This window comes from Puntigrus tetrazona, chromosome 7 (assembly GCF_018831695.1).
Source record: "Puntigrus tetrazona isolate hp1 chromosome 7, ASM1883169v1, whole genome shotgun sequence".
NCBI lineage: Eukaryota > Metazoa > Chordata > Actinopteri > Cypriniformes > Cyprinidae > Puntigrus > Puntigrus tetrazona.
Genome location: NC_056705.1, coordinates 26,684,116 through 26,710,223, shown reverse-complemented (window position 1 = coordinate 26,710,223; position 26,108 = coordinate 26,684,116). Strand labels below are relative to the sequence as shown.

General features: G+C 37.9%; 1 long non-coding RNA gene across 1 annotated transcript in view; it reads left to right on the top strand.

Moving 5' to 3' along the window:
- Positions 1-6,810: 6,810 nt before the first annotated feature.
- The window catches only part of LOC122349585, a 31,799-nt gene continuing 12,501 nt past the window's right edge, over positions 6,811-26,108 (top strand). The window contains exon 1 of the long non-coding RNA XR_006251467.1: positions 6,811-6,924. This is a non-coding gene — a long non-coding RNA (uncharacterized LOC122349585). The remainder of the gene's footprint in view (positions 6,925-26,108) is intronic.

Below are 26,108 nucleotides of genomic sequence, written 5' to 3'. Positions count from 1 at the left end.
TATTTGTGTGCCACGAGAGGTCAAAAGAAGACAAAGCTATATTGTTTTCTCTCTCTTTTTTTTTTTTTTTGGTTTTCTTATTTTCTGTTTTTCCCGTGGTAAATTGATGTGATCCATCTGACCATGTGACTCCTGGAGCACACTCCCCGTGTGACCACTGAGGGCTAGAATTGCACTGTGGGTCTTTAGGCAATAAGGGACAATGTATGTCTTCCATTTTGCCTAGGAGAACAAACAAAACGTCAAACCTTACCCCCCCTCCCTTTCTCATTTTTTTTTCTCTCTCCCATACCTGCACTCTAAAATATGTCCTAGTCAGTTGAGGAAATGTCGGTTTGCGTACTGGTCTTGGTTGAGAAAACATTTTCAGCTCGCCGCTGGTCCCTCTGACTCCATTATTCAGCCTCCCTGTAAGATTTCCTTTCCTACAGCAGCTATAACAAGTGTGTTTGGATTGCCTCTACTTGGCTTTCACGCTCTGTCTCTTGTAAGATAGGCTATACAATATGGATTTGTCGCTATTCGAAAGCATATGGGTTCGCTTGCATAAAAATCAAAACTCTAAATGAAGCTAATATCATTGGAGTGCATTGTTTTTGTTTTTATGTTTTGTTTGTAATTATTTGTTAAATTAATAGCAATAATATATATATATATATATATATATATATATATATATATTTTTTTTTTTTTTTTTTTTATTTTTTTTTTTCAGTCAAATTACCTCTAAAACAAAAAACTAAAATATTTCTGCACATGGACAAAAAAAAAAAAAACATATAAATTCTCTGCTTTTCATGTATTTATTTCCCTCCTAAGTTCCTAATTCTCACAGTTACATAGCCATGTTACAGTTTGATTTGATTGTTCAGGCATAAAACGCCATATATTTCTTTAGGTGGTAAAATTAATTACTTATTGATCGCTACTGTGTTGGACGAAATGGAATAAATAAATGAATGAATGAAGGAATAAATAGCGCTGAGTCTCTGCACAGGTGTCCGTAATAATACTTGAATTCATGGCATTATGTTTAGCACTTTCTATTCCTCAGCAGTCATTAATATGGAGCTTAAGGGAGTGTGTAGCCAGCGGGTTTGCTGGCTGACCCAAGCTCGAGTTCAACTGAAAGCGTGTTAGTGACAAATTGTAACCATATGCCATACAGCCACAGGGCTCTGGCCACAGTTGGCCTCTAACGACCGATCTTGGACCAGGTTTTGGTGTAGGGCCTCCTGTAATCTTAATCAATATGGGAGAAAAGCACTTAAACTGGCCAGGGATCTGCTGACATGAACACAAAGTGCTCGTTGGTTTTTTTTAGACCCCCGAAGGTTTCGGGTTTTTAGTGGAGGGATGTTTAGGCTAAAAACATTTCGAAGGATACTCCGTACGGCGAAAAGCATTTTGAAGCGACTCGAGTTTAATGCCAGGTGTGGCAACTCAATTATGTCTCACTTTCACATGCAAATATTCACAAATAGGGACGTTTGTAGAAGGCGCAGCTTTTCTTCTGTAATGAATGCAGGTGTGTAATGGGGACTCTGACCGGGACAATGCTGCAGAAAGTTGTGCGCTAATTGAACGTTTCTTGTGAATCTCCTTAAATACACATCATTAACACATCAAAACAAGTCTGGCCAGCTAATAAACATTTATTTATAGCAAATTATGGCCTAATGTATCAAGCTAACAACATGCGGCAACTAAGATTTACACACAACATTCCCGACATTTATTGCATTTACTTAAGCTACTTTTTTTTTTTTTTTTTCGCACAAACCTGATCTTTTTTATAGATTACACTTTATGATAAAATACGTTACATTAACAACATTCTGTGTGTTTTTGTTTTCGTGATTTACGATCTCTATAAAATGTGTTTATTAGACTGGTGGATGTAATTAAATGGTGGAGTTTTAAGTGCAATATTCACCTAATGTAACGAAATAATGTGTGAAGATATGGGCTTGTAAAACGGGAATTATGACACAAGTCAAGGTGTCAGTGTTTTCTCTGTGATAAATCCGTCGGTTAAATAGATGTCTGGACATCCAAAACGACGCAGCCTTTGTGCTCCATAACAGACAGGCAACCATTAGATGCACTTTTGTTGTTTATTATCAGCATCTCGCTGAGATTCAAAGATTTTAAAATGCCGTTGCAAAATGGAAAAGCTCATCTAGTAGCTTTGGAACAGTGCACATATACACACACACACACAGTTTATATGAGATTTATATCATTTTTAATGTTTCGAAAGGATAATGTAATAGCAAAGTAGCCATCATTCGGTGTCACGTGATGATAATATGTAATGATATATGCTGATTTAGTGCTCAAGAAACATTTCTTATTAGTATATCATTTTTTTTTTTCAGGATCCTTTGATGCACACACCCGAAATAGACTGCATTTTTTTGAATAGATGTAATGCATACTCGCTAATTAAATGTATTTATTTCCTTCCCAAAAAAAAAAATCTATACAGCAGATGCGTTACAGTCAAACTTAATATGCTCACTGCCTAGAGTATCTGCTCCTGGAATAGATCCGGTAGAGTCTTGCTGCTTTATTCACTTTAAACAGGCTCTGCTGTTTTGGGTAAGGAGCGCGGCGCGTCTCAGGGCCCACACAAACAGATGTTTACTCTGTAAAATCTCAAAGCCAATCCCGCCGGTTGTCAAGGCCAGATATATTTATGGACAAGAGCGGCACGCAATCTCGAAGCCTTTGTCCACAAGTGAAGAAAATATGGTTTCAGTTGGTGCTTTCTGGCACCTACCGAAAGTAATGATTGATTATGGGCAGAGAGAGCCCTCTGTACTAATTTCATCACTGCTGACAAAATAAATAAATAAGAGGAAAAAAGGCCACATAAAATGTTGTTTTCCAGTGTCTATCTTGTTGGGTTATTTTCTCTATTTCTTTATTTTGTGAGAGTGTCAGGGAAAATTAATGTAATTAACTCACCCTGAGGCAGAGTGTTGCACTTGAAGTTTGTCACCCTGAAATTCTGTTATCTTGGAATGAAGGAGAAAAACACAATCCCCCTCTCTGCTGTTATTTTTTTCCCTCTCATATTGAATTTTTGCTCGGTGCTTGAATGTCTTGAAGAGGCACCGATGTCGCTGTCAGAGCTTCTGCTCTCATTTGGGCTGGAGAAGGCGACGCGTGCGTCAGCTCGGCTGAAATCACCGCTAATACGTCTTAATGAGTAACGCCGACTGTCGCTCATGATTTGCAGTAAATATTTTCAGTGCTACTTCGTCCTTTGCTTAACGTCTCCCTGGCGGAAGGAATCAAACAAACCGTAAGCATCATCGCCACATGAACCAAAGTTATTTTGGGTGTCCAGCGGAGAAGAGATCCGTCTGGAAATGCACTCTTGATGTTTGTCAAATGATCAGGAACTAGTCCTCCGTATCGCGTCGTAAAGCACAGACCTGTCCTGCAGCAACCTCTGAAGTGACAAAACAAAGTGTTGAACATACCAGCGTTGTCTGTAAATATTTAAACTTCACAAAGCATATTTTACTTTGAAGGTCCCAGGCGCACAACTGTATGACAAATGATTGCACGCTGCATAATATTGCTGTAGCGCGTTGGTGCAAATGCAGACCTGGAATCAAACTCGGCGGGAAGAGGTAGATCTTTAGGAACCGGAGTGGATACATATACTCAGGGTTTCGTCGTGAGTGCTGCCAAACGGTGTCGGGAAGAAATTGCAAATTGCGAGGCAGCTGGATCTCTCTGTTGTACATGTAGCTGTGACCTTGTTCCTCTGCTTTTTTGTGTTCAAGTCCATTAGTCTGAGTCACTGCCGCACAACCACCATTCACTGTAACCCTAAACCTTTAATGCACATGGTAAAGGAGGGCAACGTGATTACATTAAGAGCTGGACCGGACCAATATGACCTCTGGCTGAACCAATGACCTCTTTTGTACGGGCTTTGTCAGATGCTTTGATTACCCTAATTTGACATCTCCTCTTTAAAATTACTAACATTACCAGCAATACCGGTAACAGGCCTCTGTAAAAGGTGTTTACCTGCAGCTGTCACCTCAAGAGGATAGTTTACCCAAACCTAAACATTCTCTTATTAATTTACACCCTTGTGTTGTTCCAAACCTGGATCTGTAAGTCAATTTTAATGTTAATTAATGCTATGATCAACTCATTTGTTATAGAAGTTATTCATCTTTGACTGTTTGTTAAAAAAAAGTTGGTTCGTGTTATAACTAAATAGAATACAAATAGAAACAACTTTTGATGTTAATAATCTTGTTGAAAATACAAATGTTAGATGTTTTTAACAATTGATATTAATTTTTTTTTAGTTAACCAATGTATAAAGAGTATATATATATATATATATATATATATATATATATATATATATATATATATATATATATATATATATATATATGCTGTTAACTTGATCTACATTGTAAATGAATAAACATCAGTTAACTACGTTAGCATGAACTACGAATGAGCAATACTTCTACAGCCTTTATTAATTATTAATCTTAATGCTAATTTCAGCATTTACCAATGCATTATTAAAATGACAAGTTTTGTTGTTAACATTAATGCACCGGGAACTAACACGAGCATGAACAACGAACAACTGCATTTTTATTAACTAACATTAACAAAGATTTATAAATGAATACAACTAATGTTAACTGTGTAGTGTTACCGAATTTCTTTTTTTTTTTCTTTACTATTAGAGCGCCGATCGATAGGTGTGATTCTACGATTTCTACATTTAAAGTTATGACGATCAATTGGTGCGTTAACTTTTATTCATTACCACTGCGGTGACAACAATGCTTTCCTTTGAAAATGAGCACTATTTCAGCAAGACTTCATTGATCACCGTCCTAGTCTGACAAAGCGCTGACCGATACATCAAAGCCAGAGATGAATTCACGCAGGGCTTTAAAGGACTATAAACCTCGGAGGCTTATTTGAGGCCAACCTTGTTCTAACCCTTGACCCCTGAGGCTGCATACCTGACCACACATCCTGACCCTCACTCCATCCGCCACTGTGGTGTATATACCATTTCACTTCAGCCAGTCTCTAGCGGGCTTTAAAATAGCACTGTGTGTAATTACACTATAGCAAAGGCAATATGTAGGGCACTGCCTAACTACAGGCTTTAAGTTTAATTAGCACTTAATTACCGACATTGCTTAACTGGTTATCCAGGAGGACTAGCAGGCATTAGCAGTGCGGAGATGGGAAGATATGGAGAGAATATGGTGACGCAAAGCTGCAGTCCTAACAGTAATGCCGGAGCTCTGGAGAAACAGTACAATTCCACGTGCAGCAATTTAATGAATTTGTTATGTGTGGGCGAGAGGTATAGATTTATAGAAATAAGTATGTTTCATTTCATTTGGTGAAGGCATAACTACGAGGCATTACTTTAAGGTGTTGGTCAGTGCCTCACACCAGCACACGAGAAGTGTAAGTGTGTGTTATATGATACCGGAGGCTGAATGATAGGAGTGTGTGGGTGTGAGCGGCAAAAGAAAGACAAAAGGGGCGCAGGACTGAATGTCATCCTGAAAATAATATAAATTAATTGGCTGGAGAAAATCAGAGAGGAAAATCTGCCCTGCTAGTAATTAGGTTCCAGATTAGTAATGACTGGATTCGGGAAAAAAAAGCAGTTTCCCCATTTAATTTTTTATCTTTTTGGTGAGACTTAATTTGTCGCGGAAAAATGTATTTTTAAAGGGCACCTAAACCTTGGTTTTAATTGGGGTGAGTGGACAGGCTACGGTGCATTGTTGGATTTGTACTGATTCTGCTTGTGTATATACATTTTTCTGAGAATTGAGAATTTCATGCGAACAGAACTTAAAGCAATTTGTTGAACAGCGCAGAAAAATAAAATTCTCAAATACTTAAGAATGATTATTATATATGATTATATATATATATATATATATATATATATATATATATATATATATATATATATATATATATATATATATATAATCATGTATATCACATGCAGATTAAAAAAAAAATAAAATAAGTTGTATTTTTTTAATTGCATTGATAATATACACACATGCATAGGACAAATATAAATAAATTCAAATATTTGCTTTGTAAAACATCTCAGTTTAGAATTACTGCCACTTTCCTTTTTTTCTGACTTGGACAGACATTCATTGGGTATCACGCTGTTTGTGTGTGTGTGTGTGTGTGTGTGGTATTAATTTAAAACATCAACAAATAACAAATAAAATCAATATTAGATATTAAAACAATATTATAACTGTACATTTTACCAAAAAATTATATTAATATGTATCCCTTTACAGTACATAGTAGCTTTTATTTCATTTAAATTATTCAAAGTAAATGTGAGTAAATATACAAATGTAGCACGTTATGTACACATTAAATACGTACAAGTGTAGCCCCTTTATTTGTCACAGGAGCAGGAGCCTGATGATTTTAAGCACATATTTTAATTTAGGAGAATATAGAGTTGTGTATGAGGCGGTGGCTGTTCAGCCAATTAATAGTAACAGTTGCAAGACTCTGTATATATATATATATATATATATATATATATATATATATATATATATATATATATATATATATATATATATATATATATATATACATACACGCTAGTATGCTAAAGAGAAGGACGTGTTTGTAAACATTAGACATTAGTATGAAAAAAGGTGGATAGTCATCACTCTGGAAAAGTAATTTTATGTCGTATTTTCCTGCTTGACTCTTACACAGTACCGTTAGCTCTTCCAGTCATTACCTCCGAGCACCGACAGATGGCGCACTCAGTCATTTCTCAGATTCGCTCCTCCATGCCGCCTGAGAGCGTCTCAAAGCACGCTGATGTTTGATCCACGGAACGTAAGTCTTTGTTTCCAGTCTTTCCCTCCCATATCCCTCCAAAATCACACCGGAACAACAGCACCTTTGCTTTATAGACGACAGGAACCATACAGAAGTGACACATTATAAAATAAACACAGATGTTAGTACACATTTGCATACAGGCTTTTAAGACACGCTGCACACACAGATACCAGCTTTGACTTTGCCTGCACAGTGTGTGACAACCAACTTTTACACAGACACTCTACTATATCTGCATTTCTCCTTCACACCATTGATCAAATCCCGATAACACATGCATCATTGTTCACATTTAAATGGAAGGCCTGTAAAACATTCGGCAGCGTTTGTCTCCGCGTAGAAGATTATATGGATCGACGCTTTCTAGGTTTTGTGATGGCAGTTAATCAGATCCTATTAAAATCATCAGGGAATGCTCAATTTAACCAAAAGGAGGGAAAAGAAGAATTTGTTGTGAAGAAACTGTGATATTTCTCTTTTTGTCTTCCCCCTCTCTTTTCTATTTCGATTTCTCCAGCCATTCAAACATTAGCATTTAGATGTGCTTAATTTGGCGTCCTTGCTCTAGTGAAAACAGAGACCTGGCAGGCAGGTGACACTTACATAACTTTAATCAGCCTCTTCATCAGAGGAAAAGGGGAGTGGGCGAGAGAGAGAAAGAGGGAGAGAGGGAGAAAATGGCTTCAGTGGTTGAAAAACAGCTAGAAGAAAAGCTTCTGATGTAGCACTTGAAAGTAATGGTAAACATTTGACATCCTGCAACTTGGCTGTCAATAAAAGCCAGGCATGCCGTTTGATGTCTTCTGGCGGATCATAAATGGTTAAAGTCGCGGCGCGCTCTCCATTGCCTCGCAGAGCTCCGTTTGTCAATCATCTCGTACTACACGTTCACCTCACCGTGAATGCCAGCTAATAGCACTTTGTTGTGGCAGGCACAAGGCACGCAGTGAGAAACTTTCTCTGATTAAGGCTTCGCATTTACATCTGCAAATATAAAGAGGCCTTTTCTTGAAACGAAGCTAGTGGCTAGTCGTAGCTTTCTCCCACTTGCTTTCAAATTGATGTGCTTGCTTTTACTTTTTTTTTCTGGTCATGTCATGTCATGCTATATATATTTTGCCTTTTGTGAAAACTAAAGAAGTCAGTTTTTTTTCTATTTTTTTTCTTTTACTGTGGAACACTAGTGCTCAGAAGTTACTCTTTCATTGCTTAATGTACTTCTCAGTTGTGTCTCTGCCGTTTCTCCTAAGAATAGACTTGAATGACAATTTAAGAAATGTTTGTTCAAAGTTAACTCCCTGACGTTTTATACGAACTATTACTTCTGACCTCTGTTGAGATCCTTTTTGAAACTCTAGAAGAGACGTCGTCTCATTGTCTGAGATTAATAGGATAAGTTTCTAAGAAGAAAGAACGACTAAAAAGCAGGTGTCTCTGTTTGTCCTCCTTTACCTTTATAATCTTTTCGATAATTTTTGACAGGATCGTTTTTTAACACGGGTTTCTTCAAACAGAGTGCTTCAAAATGTGCTGGCTTTTGTTATTTTAGCTGCACAATTTGACACAAATTTAGACCAAAAAACATATGATAAGTGGTCATGGAAAAATAAAGGTTGTGGTCAAAATTGACATATCCTAGAAATAGAGAAACAAACAAAAACTTAAACCGGTCCAACTTGCATAACTGTTTTGCTACTACTACTAAAGGAAAGTTTGTTTCATCAAGCAAAAAAGTTACTAATGATTCCACGAAAAATGATTGAAAACTAATTTAAAATAACATAAAAAAATAATAAAATGTTGTGTACATATATTTATATCAAAGCCTACATAAATTCACACACATTTATGTATGTATATATATATATATATATATATATATATATATATATATATATATATATATATATGAATGTGTGTGTATATATTTTTTGCATGTATATGTGTATATTTGTATACACTAAATAAAACTGTACACATGCATTTTTTGTAATTAATCGATTTGAGAGCCCTATTTTTTGTATCACGCAGGTACACTAAAGCTAGCAACCGTTTTAATCGTATACTTTTTTATGGTCAAATGCTCACATAAATATATGAAAACAAGCCCCTACTCTTCTGAAACAACAGCGTGATAATGCTGTGGGTGTGATGTACTGTATGTGTGATATCTCGCTCGAGAGTCTCGGGGAACAGGGCTTCCATATTCACAGATGCAGGAGAGAACAGATAAGCTGAGTGCATCCCCCACATTAATTGAGAATGATGGAGAAAGGGGGAGAAGAATGAAGGGGGAAAGACAAGGAATGATAACCTGGACTTGCCTTCATGCATTCATTGAGAGAATTAGAGAGAGGGACAGAAAGAGGAAGGAGCGGCAGGAATGTGGCATCTCTGCTGAAATGCTGCTTATGTCGATAAGTCATTGACTTTGATTGACTGCCTTGTTTAGATTGCTTCTGTTCTACTGCTGGTGCAAAGATCTCTTCCTAATTCTTTTGGTAAAACACATAAGCAAGCAATCATTTTGCCTTAGGCACTTACTTCAAGCTCAAGGCTTCATGATATGATCAATAATAGATATCATCTTGTCACATTATCTCGGGTGGTTTTGATGTGGAGACGGGTGGTTTTAGTTTTATTTTGAAAATCATAGAAACTATAAATATTCTTAAAAACAATTGTAATTGCAATATTTTTTTCATATATATTTTTCCTTTCCGGAACTGGCTGTATAGCACAGATTGTGGTGATTGCAATGCAATATGGCTTTCCTAGTCATTAATAATTTTTTTAATATAAAAAACAAACAACGGTGCGCTTCACATCATCCCCGGGCCACCAAAAAACAACTCAGACACCACAGAGTAAATTTTAGCTTAAAATACGTTGCGTTTTCTCACACTCACACAAAGTCAAAAAACACAGTTTAACAATAGCACAGAAAAGCAGAGGTTGGTAAACCTGGACTTTGGCTTTCGTCCTGCACTTGATCCAAACCCTCTATATTGTCATTCAGTTTGCCTCTCCATTTTTGGGGGCTCTCTTTCTCTCTATCTTCTGCTGATCAGGGAAGATTGATGTCTCTGTTTGTGTCCCCGGCTCTTTCTTTATAACGGCCTTATGAGTCGGCTGGCCGGCCGATAGTGGAGGCCCATTTGAGTTATGTCCCCAGATGGCTGAAGCAGGCCGAGCCAATGGGTTTTCACCCACCCTTAGCCTCCGCCAAAAACAAAGAAATCAAGACAAAAATGTGGAGAAAATGGGCACGAAATGAAATATTGGCAGCAAGATGGCCACCAGGCATCCTTACAGTCCTCCTTTGATAAAAGTGAAGGTAGAAGTGTTTGTCGTATCAAAACAGTGTTTGTTTTTGCTTTTATGTTTGAAATAGTGGTAGTTATATTTTCGTAAATAAGCTTTAGTCGTCTCTTAAAGGAGTAGTTCACAATAACAGAAAATAAAAAAAAAATATTACTCACCCTCATCGTTCTAAGCCTGTATGATTTTTTTCTTTTGTGGAACACATGAAATATTCCAGTTGTTTTTGTCCAGCATTTCATAATACATAATACAAACCTGATGTTTGATTTACGACAGGCAATGAGGTTTGATGTTAATCTGTGTTCATCGCATCGTTCAGTGGTATTACTTAAGAATGTATGATGAACAGATAAAAATTTAAGCCTTAGTAACTGAATTTCACGTGACTGTTAAAGGAACACTTCACCGTTTTTGAAAATAGGCTCATTTTCCAGTTCTCCTACAGTTATATGATTGAGTTTTACTGTTTTTAAATCTGTTCAGCCGATCTCTGGGTTTGGCGATAGCACTTTTAGCTGCAGCTTAGCAGTTTTCATTGAATCTGATCATTAGACCGTTAGCATCTGGCTCAATAATGACCAAAGAGTTTAGATATTTTATCAAATATCAAAATCTTTTGGTCATCTAACGATCATCAGATTCAGTGATCTATGCTGCAGCTAAAAGTGCTTACCTCCAGCTGAAACTCAACTGTTCAACTCAAAGGGAGTTTATTAGCCTATTTTCACAAAAAGTGGAATGTTTCTTTAAGAGTTTGAAAGATTAGGGTCCCAATGCACAAAAACATTAAACATTTGTCAAAATATCTACTTTTGTGTTCCACAAAAGGAAGTCATACAGGTTTGGAACAGCATGACGATGTTATGAGAGAATTTCATCTTTTTGGTGAAAACTAAGCATTTAATTTCTGAAATATAGAGTTATGAAATGCAGGATGCATCTTTCCATCTTTCCTTTGACAGATTGAGGCAGTGAGAAGGAATCTGTAGTTGGTTTTGGGTGGCAGAAAGCATGCAAGCTATTTTGAGATGCCAAATAATTAGGGAAGTTTGTGTGACCTGTTTTTCCATAGGTGGCCTCTTCATAGGATCCAAGAGAAGAATTTCTGCCCTCCTTTATGGTGTGCATTTGTGTCTGCGTCTATAAGTGCGTATGTATGCACAAAAAAAGACATTTCAGGCCAAGAGTGAGATGGCGTGCATCTCTGCCAGTTTCTGTATGATGAATATGCGGTGTGCGCATGCACTCGCTGTGTGGTCATAATTTTTGTAGCATACGGTGCAGGATAATTGCACGGTGGACTTCGCGGTCCATGCGTGCCCATGCATCTATGTGTGTATGTGTGCAGCGCTCTGTGTATCTCTCTGTCTCAGAGATGCCATTGTTTAGCCTCTGGAGGTTTCATTAAGGCCTTGGTGTTCTGAGGTAAAAAGTCATTCATCTCTCCTGTTGCAAAGTGCCAGCACTACTCTTTGTCCCTCTCCCTCTCTCTCTGTCTCTCTCTTTTACTCTCTGTTCTCGTTCCCACTCCCTCCGTTCCTTCCCAGCATCCACCACTCTGAGATGGGAAATAAAAAGAGGGATCAGACAGACCACTATGGCCTGTTTGATGTGTGGCAGACTGACTTGTCTAATGAACCCAACGTCTTGCCTCCACGTTTTTCCAAACGCTCATTAATTAGCCCTGTCAAAACTCCCCCCTGCCCTCTTTTTTTCAGGAGGGGGTGGCTTCAAGAGCTTGAGTGGGATACCGTTAATTAAAAATATATCAGATAAAGACCCACGAGTGCTAATCGTGATGCATTAACCCTTGGTTACTGACAGCGAGAGTTGAACCGAGCCGTCCAAAGCTAGATGATCCCTTTTGTCCTAAAGTTCCAACGCATTGAAGTTTCCGAGGCCGGCAAAAAGAGAAACAGCTTTGATTTAATTGCATATGTCCCATTATCCCAGCCCTAACGAGAAGACTTGACAGTGCTTTCAAATGTTTTCGTGAGTGGAGGCTGTGCGTTATGAAAAGAAGCGCAGATCTCCAGTGACAGAAGCGAAAGTGCGCAGAGGAAAAGCCAAGTCAGCTTGTGAGCGCACCGGATCGGTGAGGCCGGTTCAGGTTGTTCTCTGTCGGGCATCTTGGTCTTATCCGCTTCTCTTTTGTTCTGCTGATAGAGGGAATATTAATAACTCGCTGCTGCTTGTTTGAGTTGCCGTATGCCGGTCGCTGTCAGCTTGTGGAACACACATTTCGCACGCAGTCAAACTCCCTCTCTCTCTTGGCCTAGTCACCGTTTCGTGTTCGTATCAGTTTGATCGTTTAAATAATTTGGAGGTAATCATGTGCTTCCTCGGAGTCTTGAGTTGGGGGTTGGGGTGAGCAATGGGAAGCCGGGCAGGACCAGGACTTGTTCTAGCATGTTCTCTGGCTCTCTGGAGTGGAGAGAGCTGAGGAAAGAGACAAATGGGGACAGAGGGGCCAGAAGCTGGCCCAGGCCTTCCCATGCAGAACTCTAATTAATTTTGTGCTGTGTTTGAGAATGGATTGTGGTCATTGCTGTTTCTAATTTGTCATCCGTTTCATTCAGCCCCCTCCTTCTGCCCGGCTCTTAAGAGTAATGGTCATGCGTGTGCTGTACACATGTTTTAGCATGAATCAGACACACTCGTGTGTGCGTGTGGCTAGATTGGGTCTTTTGCCTGTATTTGTGCGTTTAACGTGAGCGCTTTAAGCTGAAACGCGTGGCATTTAAAGCTTTAAATGTCTCGGAGATATCTAATTATACGTGGAATTTTGTGTTGTGCTGAAAACTGACCGGTCATAAATGTTTAATGAAAACAGGTACAATAAATTACATACAGGAAGAGAAGCAAAAGCTTTTCGGAGGGAAGGGAGGGGGTGTCTTTCAGTCCCTTTATTTCCCTGCACACCTGCTGTTTTTCGTGCATGAATGAGGCTAATGTCACTTTAAGAAAGCTTGTCAGGCTCCGAATGAGTAAAATTAATGAATTTGATTATAGCTTTGTCTAATAGCTTGTGTATCAGCGTTTCCTGTTTTTAATCACTACTGCTAAAGCTTACAGCCCAGGGGCACGTTTTTAATTCTTCCTCTCTGCTCAAGCCCTACTAACAAAAGAGAAAGAAAAATAATAATTGTTTGGTTCAGATTTAATAACAAGCAATAAAAACCAACCAACCACATTTTACCATTTTGCTATTCAATCTTCTTGCCGTGCTAATATTAGACATTTTTGTTCCCTTATGTTTCTTTCTTTCTTCTTTTTTTTCTAGATTACAATTGAAGATATTGAACATTTTCCTCAGATAAATATTTCAGTTTGCTTATGAAAGGGAGAGAAGGTTGTCACATGAATATGGAATGATATTTCCTTCATGCTTCATTATCATCGGCCGCTTTTTGTAATGACAGCCCAGGCAATAGAATATTTACGGGAGGTGTTTTTCTGTCGGCCATTTAGCCCCAGCAGCGTTAGTTCTGAAGGGCACCTGCTTCCTCTGTCTGATTGTCCTCTTGTAAGTCATCAGCTGCCTACAAGAGACACTTTTTATAAAGGCACATTTTCTATCTCTGCCTGCCCATGATGTCTTTTTGTATTGAAAGATGTACAGAGGATTTGAGCGATTATTTTATCTAGGTTTTGTTTTCTCCATACAAAATCTCAGTATAGAAAGTTAATAGAGAGATAAAGGGAACAGAGATTAGTTGTAATGCACCTTATTAAAAACTGGTCTAAAAATGACTGTTACACAATTGACTTTTTAGTTGGGAAAACACTTGATAAAGAGTTTTGGAAGCATTTTATTTGAGTTTGTTATATTATATATATTATATTATATTATATTAGTTAAAACAAAACTGTGTATTTACATGTTGTATGAAAAAGTAAACAGACCTGTGCATGACAAAGTTCTTTGTACTCTCATTTAGCCACTTGTTAGTAATAGTGTTTTCCAGAACAAGTAAAAAATTGCTCAAAATGGATTTTATGTTATGTTAGCCACATATTTTATTGGAAGAATTTGACCTAAAGCCTGTTGGAAAACAAAACAAAACAAAACGTTGAAACCTTAAACTGGCAGTTCACCCACAAATAAGAATTCTTTCATTACTGTGTCAGAAAGCTCTCAGATTTCATTCAAATATCGTAATTTGAGTTTTGGAGATGAATGATCTTGTGGGTTTGAGGGTGAGTAATTAATGATAGAATTTTTATTTTTGGGCGAACTATCTCTTTAAGTGCTTAAATGCTAAATTGTTTCTGGGTTTAGGGCAGGAATTAGCAAACAATAACAACAACCAAAAAAACTGTCTATGGACCGAGTCACACACCACACTATTTTTTTCATCTCTTTCACATAAGTCTTTTTTTCTGCTTTACTCATATATCTGTCACAATAATAATGAAAAGAAAAAAAAAACAAAAACGTATAGATTATTGCATCCTTATAAAGTTGACTGTGTTTTGCCCCAATGAAAGCTGCAGTCTGAAGCCCTTTACAGCTCACGCTGCACAGCACCTCTTGATTTATGTTCAGTATTAAATGTCTTCCGTAGACAAATACCTAGTGGACTTTCTAGTGTCATGACACATCAGCTAAATGATCAAAGCTGTTTGTTTCAATATGTATCAAATGTAGAAGGCTTCCTGGAAGTTCAGTTTGATGTGGCCATCTGACATTAGCGCTCCTAATTGGCTTACATTCAGGGTAGGATTTAAAGGAGGACACTAAAGTAAACTTATAGCTGGATTTGCAGAGTTTTGCTCCTTCTTTTAGATCATCTGTGTGTGCTCGAATCATACTTGTAACCTTTCCCTCTTATTCCACTCTTTTATGGACAGACACACTTTGAAGCATCTCATTTTTGCAGGAGCACTTTCTGAAACATTGTTGAGCTTTATTTATCCTCACCGCCTCCCACCTGGCTCTCACCATCGCAATATTTGCTGCTCTCAACCTGGGACATGAGCCTAGCTCAATCCCTCAGGGTCAGCGTGTTTCTGACTGTGTGTGTGAGTGAGAAAGAGACTAAGAGGACGTGGGAAGATGGTAGAGTGTGTAGGTAAAAATGTCAAAGGTGTCTCCATGAAAAAGAAGTGGAAGTAGATGGGTGCTTGTGTAAGGCGATGTGTGTATGTGTGTGTGTGTGTGTGTGTGGGTCTTTGTAAGTGCACATACATCACTCACGCTCTCCATCCCACAAAAATGCCATCTGACATCTCTCTGTCTGATTATGTGGGCACTTTACTGGCATAAATATTAATGCCACTCCATTTTATTCAGGATGTTGGCCTTTCACTGTGATAGGACAGTCTGCTGTTTAAAATGGTGTTTGTGTGTGAGCGTGTGTTTGCGCGAGAGGTTAGGAGAGGGAGGAAATGTCATCATGTGTGGTGCAATTTGGTGCAAAACTTGACATGGCCAATACTTTGAAAAGGAACACCTTATAGATAGAGCAAAACTACTTACGGGCCTTAGCCGTGAAACAAAGAGATTAGGGATGATCTGAGGCTTAAGATACATTGACTTTGGCATCAAGAGAGCAGTGAGATGTGCAATGGGCCAGTGAAACACTGCAGAGAGAGGTGAAAATAACTCTGCTTTTGTTAGCGCTCTGCGAAGTGGACTTTACAAATTTATTGGGCCATTACAAATCCTAGGCACCAAGCGGAGTAGGGAACAAGTCAGCTTCAAAAAATTGCTTAATAGGAAGTTAAGATGAATACGTTGACTATTGCGATAATTATCATGATAAATGTCAAATCTTTGTATTATTTTTATTTATCTAATAACAATAATAATAATAATATCACTTTTTTGTCTCTTAGAAATGCACATTTGAATTGTTTGTTTATTATTAAAATGTGTATTTTTTTATTATTAAGCATAAACCACACATAGCACCTCAATACTATAATTAACATACAAGTATATGATTTTTAAAGGGATAGTTGACTTTGAAACTAAAAATTTAAGTCTATCAGCTTACCCCAAGAGCATCTAAGGTGTAGATATCTTTTTTTTTTCATTAGATTCAATTGAGTTTTTTAAGTCAAACCGTAGTGTAGACTGCCAGTCATATAATGGCCGGTATAGGGAACTTTTTTCTATGACAAGAAAAAACCCCACAGAGAAATCCAATTCAAACCATACCCCATCTTAACGATACATTGATGGCCGAAGACACAAAACAAGTGGCTTGTGGGAGAACATTAACTCATTTATATATTTTTTACCTCTTGTACAAAACCATGTCCAAATGATCTGAGGGGCACTCTGGTGTAGTCTGTGCAAGCGCCAAAAGCTCCAAAAAGCGCCATTTGGACATTGTGGTGTAACCACTCAGTTTGTGTCTCAGGCCATCAGTATATCGTTACAATGGGGTATGGTTTAATTTGGATTTCTCAGTGCATGTTTTATTTTCCTTTGAATGTTTGCAGCTGAAAATCGTATATATTACATTTGTACTTTGTATTATTTTAGTGTTGAAAAAACTGTATGTAAGTCTAGGTTTGAAAGCAAATTTAAATTTAATAGACCAAAGGTCAGTAAAACTACAATCAGAATTTGATACAGTAGTCAACAGTGTTGAGGTAACGCATTACAAGTAACGCGAGTTAAATAATAAGATTACCTAGTAAAGTAATTTATTACTTTTTAATTTACAAGAAAATATATGAGTTACCTTTTCAAAAAAGTAACTCCAGTTACTTTGTTTTCACATTTATCGACTGACAAGTCTCCTGTCCCCATGTTTGGAGAAATCGAAAGTGCAGAGGTGTTGTGAGCGCTGTGTGAATACAATGTAGAGTAAATGTCAATTAATTCATCACACTCGCAAAAAAAACTTTGGGAAAGATGGATTGAGAAAAATACCTTTAAAAAATCCAAAAGTTTGGGGTGCCTCCAATGTGGTATATATCCATAGTGTGGGGGATTTCTGTAGATTTTGCCCCCTCCAAAAAATATTTATATATATATATATATATATATATATATATATATATATATATATATATATATATATATATATATATATATATATAATTTTTTTTTTTTTTTTTTTAAATGTTCAAACACAGACTGTGTTTGAAAGAAGCAAGAGCAAGATCTTGAACCTTTATAGGCAGCAGAGATAGTCTTTGTTGACAAAGATTATGCACAGCTTGTGAGCACACTCGGTTCAAACAGACAAAGAGCCAAAGCCTTGTAAGGAACCCCTCTTCCTGTGGAGATGGTGTTAAGGTCACAGTGACCTTTCTCTCTCTCTCTTGCTTGCTCTCTCTTTTTTTCCTCATTCTATTCTAGTGGAGGGAGGGTACTGCTTGTTTACTCTCTCCCTCTCCATCTCAGAGGGGTAGTAGGAGACAGGTGTGACCACAATGTGTGCATGAGCCAACAAACAGCTCCACCACCAGGGGGCACCAATCACAGACACATTTTTAGTCCACAGCTGTAAATAAGGAGGTGTTTTTCTGGATCTCATCATGAATGGTCTGCTCATTCTGCTGTTTAATGAACATGTCAGCTGCTGACTCTACGATTTAATGCAGTTTTGTTCTATATTTATCGTTGGTTAATTCCATCACCTGTAAAGAAAAGTTCCCATTTTAATTCATGGCAATGCTATCTGCTATATAAGTTTAGCGTTTAATTGAGGACAGGGTTGTCTATTCCTACTCTCAGAGCGCAACTGTCTTGGAGAGTTTTGAGATTTCCAATCCTAATAAACACACCTGGACCAGTTAATCAAGGTGTTCAGGATCACTATATATTTTGAGTGTGTTTGGACAAAGTGTGATTGAGCTGCCTCTGACATGATACCTGCGATAGCCAATGAAAGTGAGCAAGCATGCTTTTATAGCTGAAACCTGTCCACCGCAAACATGCCAACAAAGTAGAGTACTGAGAAAGAATATCAGCCATATCCTATATTTTTCTCCTGTAGTTACATTTGAACTCATGATTCTCCTTAAAATTGTGTTACTGTGAAATCATCAAGTATGTGGTCTCGCGTGTTGGTTGAATCAGCAAGTGCAGGTTCAGAGGATTATAAGGCTAAAAAAACAGCTGAAACTGTCTTCATTGTTCAGCAGTCTGTGGTCTCCCATGGTTTTAAAATCGGTTAAGATTTGAAAATCATCTAGTGTGTCCTGCAGGTCTAAGTTAGAGGTAAACTCTGCAGGACATTTGCTCTTCAATAGCAGACATTTAACAAAAGCGGTTAAAAAAATAATAAATTGTGCGGACTCTCTTGCCAGAAGTGATTTAGGCTAATACTCTCCATGTTTTGTGTGATTGGCTGTAAACTGCAGATGTCCCACTTTCAGGTGCATGCACTCCAAAGTTAATCATGAAGTCTGGATCAAACCCTGAGTTAACAGAGAATGTTGTGCAGCCACTGAACCTGATCTAAACAGGGTTGGATTTATTTGAGTTTAAGAGAAGATTAAGAGTTGACAAAACCAGTTTTTGATGTTTGATGAATTGGCTTCATGTAAAAGACCACTGGGGTAGGGCTAGTATTTGTTTCAGCGATGTGTAAGCAATCATCACTGTGACTGATGTGAGAAATGAGGTCTTTATCATCTGTCAGGTGGGTTTTTAACTGGTTTGGAAAACAAAATCATGCAGTGGAATATTTTCTCATATAACGTGTTTGGTGTAAGTAAAACTAGGTTGACATTGTGTGACTGCCTGTGATTTTTGTATTCTAAGACAAATGTTGGAATTGTAAACGATTTTTCTTGTCATAGGACAAAATCTATTATTTTTGATTGGTAGCCTCAACTCTTAAGGCGCATGGGGATTCCATTCATGGTGTGGTGCTCATCAGCAGTGAAATGTTGACTTGGCCGAAAACCTTTAATTTGGTTTCAATCTAGCACGATGTGAGTTAGACCAAAGTGCACATAATCATGCAGCAAATCCCTGCGTCCAATTATGTAGGGCACTCAAATCGGTACCAAACTAAGTAGCCGACTTTGACTTGGCAGTCTCGAAAGCCATTAAAACAGTAATGGAATGGACCCACTCTTGCGCTGAAAAAAGTATCACCTGAAGCAACCCTGGGTAAGCTTTTACCTTTGAACTGACATGAAAGGAACACAGCAAATGACTAATGCTTAAATAACTGTATTTTTAAAGGAAGACCACCTCTGTGACAGAAGTGTTTTGACCACCCCTGACCCAGCCGCTCCCTTGTGGCAGTCTTGCAGCCTTCTCTGCAGGTCATCCTCTCCTCTGAAGACCATCTGTGAAGCATCTCCCTCCATTCATTACAACTGTCCAGGGACGCTTGGGTTTTTTGGGGCTGCTTCTCCTTGTCTTGTTCCCTCTCCCCATTGTTTGTATGGGTCCATGGGACACAACATAACGCAGGTCCAAGACTCTTTTAAAAAAAAATTTTTTATACAGAGTCTCTCTCATACGTCTTTACCTACCAGATGCCGGCATCTCAGAGAGATGGAACGACCCTGACACCATTGTAGACCGACGTTAGCAAAAACCCGATCGATTCAACCTTTTTTCGTGGTGTACCAAAGCATGGGATTTGTTTTGTAAGTCATAAAGGGATATAGGAGAGGGCGTCGGAGAGACCGAGACACAACAGAATTGAGTATACTTCTCTGGAATGCCCTGGGTTATCAGACTCATTAATCTACATGTCATGGGCAGTGGATGAATAATTGTGTGTGGAATTTATCTGCCAACGTGATGCGGAGTTGCTCATCGTCTTCCCCCTGTGCCTGCATCCCACGCTTTGTGCTTGGCCCTTTAATTATTGTATGCTTTGTCTTTGCTGTCCCTGGTCTTCAGGGGAAACGAGGGCTGAAATATGCTATTCCTGCATTTAGAAGGACACTCTATCCTTAGTGTGACACTGATGTTTCCCTAAAACAGGATGATTGCCCTATCGCAAACTCACAAACAACTTCAGCATTGTAAATATGAACCATAAGTTGAATTACTATATAACGTAATGTATTTGATTATTACATAGGTAGTTGAAACTCTTTCTACTCTAGTGAAAACAATTTCACTTGTAGCATTTCAAATTATTGATTTTGTTTTTTTAAAACCAATATTTCAAAATCGGTCTAATATTAGTGCATTAGTGCATACTGCATACTTATAATAATGTAACATGAGATTCTCCCAGATACATGTAATGATACCAAGGAATGATTTCTAAAAAACAGGTTATCATGATACTTCATGTTGTTTAATGGTAATGTATTGCTATTACTGGCAGTGCTGTATCATTGATGTAAAACATTTTGGTGAGGCTAATGTACAAACTGTTGCTTTTGTTAAATGTGTTGGGGGTGTTATGAAATTATAAGTGCGAGGCAGCTCTTAGTTTTCCTTGCTGAAATATAGGGAGACATAGTACCGATGACTTTCAGACACATCATGCAAACATCTCCCCCAACATTTGTAAACGCCTCCTTGTCTTTGATAGTTCCTCTTTGTTACCTGATGCATGGTTTTAGAAGATGAAAAGAGATGAGGCAACATCAAAACACAAACAACAAAGTTGTTGACAATGGAAAGGGAGGGGGAAGACATAACAAACATTGCTTAGGTCTTTTGTGCCTTGCACAACCAAAAAGGAGAGGGGCGAATGAGAGAGAGTGAGACTAAAAGAGAGAGCGAGAAACAGTCAAGCTTCATTTCTTGTGTTCTCTCAGAAGTGAGAAGAACAAAGAGAGAGAAAGTCTTTTGAGATGAACCTCTCTGTTGCACAGAGGAGTGGGCCATGCTTGGAGATAACGACTGCGCTGCCATTTGTACCAGCAGCTGATGTGTCAATAAGAAAAAGAAATTGAGTGAGAAATACAGCTTACCTGTTTTAACGTACCACAGAAGGACCCGTCTTGCGCTTCTTAAACACACACTGGATGAAAGAAAGGCAAATAACAGCTGATTCATCTTATTTTGCCTTTAATTCTTGCTACACTTATTCATCTCACCCTCAATGTCACGGTGTCGGTTTCAGATACCCATAATGCTCAGCGCTGCATTTATTCCTTAGCTCTGGTGAAAACCTGAGAAGTGGGAGCAATGGCAACCAGGTCAACCTTCAGATGCCCCTCTCCATCTCAGCCTCTCTCTCCCAGACAAAAGAGAAAGAAGCAATGGGCTGATGTATTTTAAAAAGATTCCCTGACCTGTGGGTGCATGGCTGAGTCTATACTTAATGGATAAGCTATAGTTTTAGAATGTGCTTTGTATAGCAGATTTTTACCAATGTCCTATTACATTTAAAGGACACCCACATATACACTCGTGCTTATGGAGGCAACAGAGGGCATCAGTGTCAGTCCAAGGTTTCGGCCAAGGTGTTCTGGGTAATTCCAGTTCACCTTGGTGAGCTGCTGAGTGAAATGCAATGAAGTTTTGAAGGTCAGAAAATGCTGGTGGTATGGGGGCATTTTTATGCATATAGGTGTCCATCTGTTTGTGTTTGTCTCAAGATGGAGGTGAAACTGTACATTGTACATAGCCTTGCTATTAGGAAAAAAAAATGTACAGTTGGTGGCACTAAAAGGTTAATGGTATGTTTCAGTGCTAAATCCTTTTTAAACCTAACCGAGACTGTTAAAAAAATAAATGTGAGGTGGAAAAATGCATTTTCTGCATCTGTGCTATTTTAGCTAGCTTCTACAAGACGTTCTCTTAGTTCTCTTATTGAGTGTCATAGGTCATGTATCACAGGGGTCATATACCAAGTGCTCCACATTGCAAGTGCAGTTCTGTACCAGGTGAGCCATCAAATAAGTTTACAGTGTCAAAAACATCATAGATATGTAGCTGTTTTCAATCATACGCTATGGAATTATTTTTTTTTTAAGTCATAACATCATAAAGTCTTCATTAACCAAACTGCCCCATAATCATAATTTGTGTGAAAAGGCATAAATGGTGTTGGGGTTTTACTATTACTCATGTGGAAACTGAAACACAGACCAAATTACATTTGTTTTTTGCTTTTCCAATGATTATGGGTTGATTATGCCTCTTTTATACATGTGCACATACCAGGACATGGTGTATACATGGTGTATACAAGTCACATAAATCACTTCAAATTATAAACCTACAGTGCCTCCCAATGTGGACTGTAATATTTGTATCCAACTGGTTAGATTTTCCTACAGGTGTCATATTACTCTATCAGCACTGGCAAATGAGGGAAACCTGATCTGTTGTCAGTTCAGAATGCTGTTGAAACCCTTCAGAAAACTGAAAACTATCAGCAGGAAGTTTGTGATTACTACTGGAGGTTCGAAATGCTTAATATTCTTTTAAAAATGACCATGGTGGCTAAATGCAATTTCTATCCCTGCTAACACGGAGCTCAGTAAAATTCAGAAATCCCATTACTCAGAAGATGCTAGTCACCCCTTAATTCTTTTCTCATGGTGTGTACCATTTTGACACCCAATTTGACACCTACTGTTTAAAGCTTTTATTTAAAGCAATGTAAAAATATAATTTGAAGTCAAACCCGTGTGGTGAAATTGAAAAGAAAACACTGCAAGCAATCATTCAAAAAACGGATGCATAGTTTTTATTGTCCCTTATTGTCTTTTAATGTTAAATCTTCACCCTTAGATTGCAGATCTAGTCTCTGGGCTCCTCAGTATGCGTGAGAGCCAGGGGGCCATTTAGGGCCTGGGCGGAGTGAGGGCAGAGCCCTTCCAAGCCCCCGGGTGTGTCGCTGCTGTTTATGATGTGCTCGTAATTAAGCGTGTGCTGGGCTGGCATTGAAGTGGACACAGAGGAACTGTAAGGGCTGCAGGAAGATAAATGAGGCCAGCAGATGTAATATCTCTGGACTTATGGGACTGCCCCACTGTTGAAGACTGTCAGGAGTGATTATTAATGTATGATATCCCCACCACTGTAATGAGCACGCAAAAGTAAAGAGCATGAACACACATGTACGTTTATACACTGCACACACACACACATATGTGCATATGTTGTTTATGGGATTGAACAGGCTGACAGGGACATAAAGCCTGGAACACAGTCCCCAGTTTTGTCAAATTAAACACAGCTGCCGCAATAACTTACAGTTGAATGCACAAAATATCACAGAGAGAGGATGTGTTGCCATATTAATTGATATACAGAATCTATTAACTAATTTTAGCATTACTGTAAAGCGCTTTTAGCAAATTATTATTATTTTTTATTTACTCCTTTGGCATAACACAGTTTTATACAGTTATTCCTGTCCTCATAAGTTTGGAAGTTTCTCAAAAAGCATAAAATATTCTGTAGCACATTTTTACTCTTACTTTGGGTAACACTTTATTTTAAGGTGTCCATAACACAGAGTATTTGCCTAGTAATTACTTAGTAGTAACCGTTGTACTTGCGTAGAACAAAATGTTCTTAACGCGTAACTAAGTTGTGTAACAGTTTGTACTTACAGTTTGTACTTATGTAGATGTAATAGGCTACTACTGTTACACATTTTTTACAGACCGAGCGTGTTATACAGCTACTTATGTAACCGAAAGATTGTCAAATATGTTTTTCAGACTTTATACAATGTAATTATAAAGTTAAGTACACAGTCATAAGCTACTTAAAATAAAGTGTATCAGGATTGTACTCAAGTGTATGTCATGTGTATCTATACTGTACACCTTATCTAGCGGCACCTTAGTTGGATTTACTGCCTGTTACATCTACATAATTCCATAACTTAGTTGCATAAGTACATTTTATTACAGTACAATGGCTACTGTATGACACCTTAAGTGTTACCATACTTGGTACTTATTATAGTAATTACAATAAGTAGGTATTAACCAGGTACTAACCCTAAACCTACCGCTTAGCCTAACCCTATGTATTACCTGTACTTTCAGTTCCCTTCTTTTCCAAATTACGTTTAGTTCACATGCTGCTGCCAATACAAAAAGCATAATTCTTTAATCTGCCTACGAAGACCTAATCGATTGTTTTGTTTGTTTTAAAGAAATGGATACTTTTCAGGAAATTTAAAATGATCAAAAGTTACATAATTAAAATGATCAAACTCCTTACATAATTATACACAAAATGTATATCTTTTATGAATGATATTTAAAGAATCCTGTTCAAATGTCACAATCTTCACAAATAATAATAATAATAAATAAAATAAGCAAGCAGCATCATTTGAACATTGATAACACTAATTAAAATTAATAATAAAAAAAGTATCCTCATTATATTTAATTTACCACTGAAGTCTAGAACAAATGGCTGTTGGAAATTCATCTTTGACATCAAAGTAATACAAAATTTTGAATGTATTAACATAGGAGAATAATACTTGTAAAAATATTTAATAATAATGAATTCACAGTATTACTACTACTGTTATTTTTGATGTATTTTTGACTTAAAAATATAGACTTGGTGAGAATAAGAGACTTTTGAATATGTTCAATAACTGCAAATTTTATTTATGTATCTGTATATATAAGTGCGTTAATCATAAATTTTGAGTCAAAATGTTTAAGTATTTAATTGTGTGCATTAAATTTGGTTTATATAGTAACTTATTTGAATATCGTGATATTGGTAATTATGTGAATGGTGGAGATTGACTCATGAGATGTATGCTCGCAGTAGAATAATACAGAATAATACATGCTACCTTTCACTTTAAAGCAACTGAATTCAATAAATAGGATTTATAAATGTTTAATTGTTACTAAGTGCTTTCACATCGTAACAGCCCACTATCATGTAAAAGTTTCCAGGCAGACTTTCAGATCCTCACCCTAACTCATAAAGCCAGCCAATCAGATCGAAGCTTGTGATTTTGCTAGGTGGTTGTCGTCATTGCATGCAGCAGGCCTAATGTATTTTTTTTTTAATCTGAGGTTTAATACCATTGTCAAGCTTTTAATGTTGACGTGAATGTAAAATATATTTGCTGCATATTTATGCGCACACGCATGCGCACACACTCGAAGAGTTGCAGAGGTGTGTATCTCAGTGGCAGTGTCTGTACTGAGCTCCTGCTGGATACTGACATCAGGTCTCGGGAGACCTGTGTGGATCTAGACTAGCTGGAATCAGCCTCGACTGTATTAAAGGGGAATTACATGACACGGTCGCTACACGAGTGCTTTATCTACTGGCTCCTGCTTCTCAACTACACACACATAGAAACACACCTCCAGGCACCCTATGGGTCACACTCACTCAAATGTCACTCTGCCAGTGCTGTCCAAATAGCAGCGATAAAATGGAGCGGATTAGAGAAAGAGAAGGACAGATGAGTGGCAGAAAGCAAGAGAGAGGGAGAAACTGCAGCAGTGGCTGTTTAAAATGGTATTTTGAAAAGTCTTATTAAAGCACGGGGCTGTGTTGGATCGCTCACAGAGAACTCGGTTTGAACATGCAGATGGATTAATTGATAAATATTGAGTCCATTACATGCAAGCTTCTGCTTCAGTCACTCAGCACAGAGGAGAAGGGGTGGAAGGTTTGGAATCGCTCCCATTTTTATCTCCCTTCCACACACACACACACATACAAGGCAGAGTGTTTACTGTTTCACCCTACAGTCACCAACAGATGGTGATGCTATGGGCAATCGCACAGCTTTACGAGGGAAGAGAGAAAGAAAATGCCTCTCCTCTATCATCAATAGACAGTTAGTCTGACACCTCAGCCTCCACTGCATCTCTCTCTGATCCGTCTATCTGCCTTCATATTTGTGACAAACCACAGCCTTAAAACACAACAGGACAACATGCTGAGATAAAGAGGACTTTTTGATTTCACAGCTCACTCGTAGAAGAGAATAACATTCAAAAGA